We start from the raw sequence: 1,995 nt of genomic DNA on the forward strand, positions 1-1,995 counted from the left end.
TCCCGTTGAGACCGGCGTATCCGGCAATCTCTTCTAATGTAGGTGTGAGTTCAAAATCTGAAAACTGGAATACATTACGGGTCGGATCCCAGAATGGTATCAATGCCTCAATAATATCTTTTCTTGGTTTGATGTTCAGCAAATCCACGAGACCACCCAAATTTTTGACCACGGTATCTCTGCTTCCTTTTCCCAAATCATGCCACCACATGTGAAGTTTCAAAGGGATCTCGCTCAGGACTGAGAATGTTTCGATGTTACTTGAATCCATCCTGCACATTTACTAGGGGACTTTAATGACTTATTTTGAAAAAATGGCTATTTGTGCAAAAATTCTTTATTTAGAAAACAGGCCTTGGATTTGCAAATACGACCTTTCAGCACTTCTGGGAGGAAGATTTTAAGGCTGTGCCCGCAAACCATGTAAAAATGACTCAGGGTGGCTGTTCTTGCAAAAACGGCCTTCCGGCGTCCTTTTAGGGACATTCCGCTTATTTTAAACAAGAATGGCATCACCCGACTTATTTTGACAACAAATTTAAAATTTTGACACTAGTTGGCTATTTTTGAAAAGGGATGGTTGGACCCGATGAGGGTTGCCTACGTATCTCACATCCGGTGAGAATCAAACCAGCGTAGTTCGGGCAAATAAACCTAACTATTTTTGAAAATCGGACTCTTTTGTTTTTGTCTGCAAGCAAAATTCATTTTTTATATTTTCTTGTTCAGTGGAAAATAAACAAACTAATTTGAAAATAAAACTCTTTTTTCTTTTCCATTGGTAAACAAAACAAACTAAAAAAACATACTACTTTTCTTCTTTTTCTTTCATTTCCTCAAAAATCCGGCAGCATTTCGGCACTACTTGGATATTTAGTTTTTCACAACAAATGGTCACCCTCACTTAGTCCTAACACTGCTTATTTTCATAATTCACTCATTTAGACAAGCCGGTCAACATGCAAAGCCGAGCAAATAAATGCGCAAGTAGCACGTAAGATGCATCAGGATGGTCCATTATTTCAGGTCACCTGTCCTAGACGGACCCAACCCCTGTGTTGAGTCCCCTAAGTCAAATGCACATGATGCAAACAAGCGTCCTACTAGGGATCCGGCATGAGGTTTTGTTCTTCTAGGTTTTAAACCCTAGGTTTATTGGTCTAGACCTGGCTTACCCGAGCGGACAACTCGGGCTGAGGGGGAGGCAGCGTACCGGGGATACAGAAGCTCCGCCGGCTTTGCAACTTATCCAAACCTCGTTCTAAATGGGAAAAGACTCTAAACAGAAGAGAAGCTACACGAAGTGCACCCTTCTCCATGATGTAGAAGACTCAGAAAGAGGAAGGGATTCGCGACAGTTTATATACAATTCAACAAATATCAAAGCGGTAAAACATTTAGCACATATAGCATGGAACATGTAGAAAATCAAATAAAGCCAAATATAACAATTTAACTGAGCTCGAATTCTTGAACCCTGAATCGAAATTCTGGGTTCTTGTCCCCAACAGAGTCGCCAGAGCTGTCACACCTTCTTTTTTCGCTACTACACCCCCGGAGGGTATAATAAAAGGAGTTTTTCCAATTAAAGGACAATCGAAACGGGATTCATTTTATTAAGAGATTCAGAGTCGCCACTTGGGAGATTTATGGTGTCCCAAGTCACCAGTTTGAATCCCGAATCGAGGAAAGGCTTTGACTCTGTTTAACAGTCGCGAACTAGAAATTCGGGTAAGGAATTCTGTTAACCCGGGAGAAGGGGTTAGGCATTCCCGAGTTCCGTGGTTGTAGCACGGTCGCTCGACTGCTATATTTGGCTAAAGTCTGATTTTAATTCATGTCATCCTATAGTGCAATTTTAAAATTGTTTAACCGCTTTTAATTAGTTTTTATGAAAGTGAACGCCGTTTAAGAGCGTATTTTTGGATCACGTCACATGAAATGCACCCGGATCCTTGACACCTCTTATTCAACGTTTTGGGATTTGGATTTGGG

This window comes from Nicotiana attenuata, unplaced genomic scaffold (genome assembly GCF_001879085.1).
Source record: "Nicotiana attenuata strain UT unplaced genomic scaffold, NIATTr2, whole genome shotgun sequence".
In the NCBI taxonomy this organism is placed as follows: Eukaryota; Viridiplantae; Streptophyta; class Magnoliopsida; order Solanales; family Solanaceae; genus Nicotiana; species Nicotiana attenuata.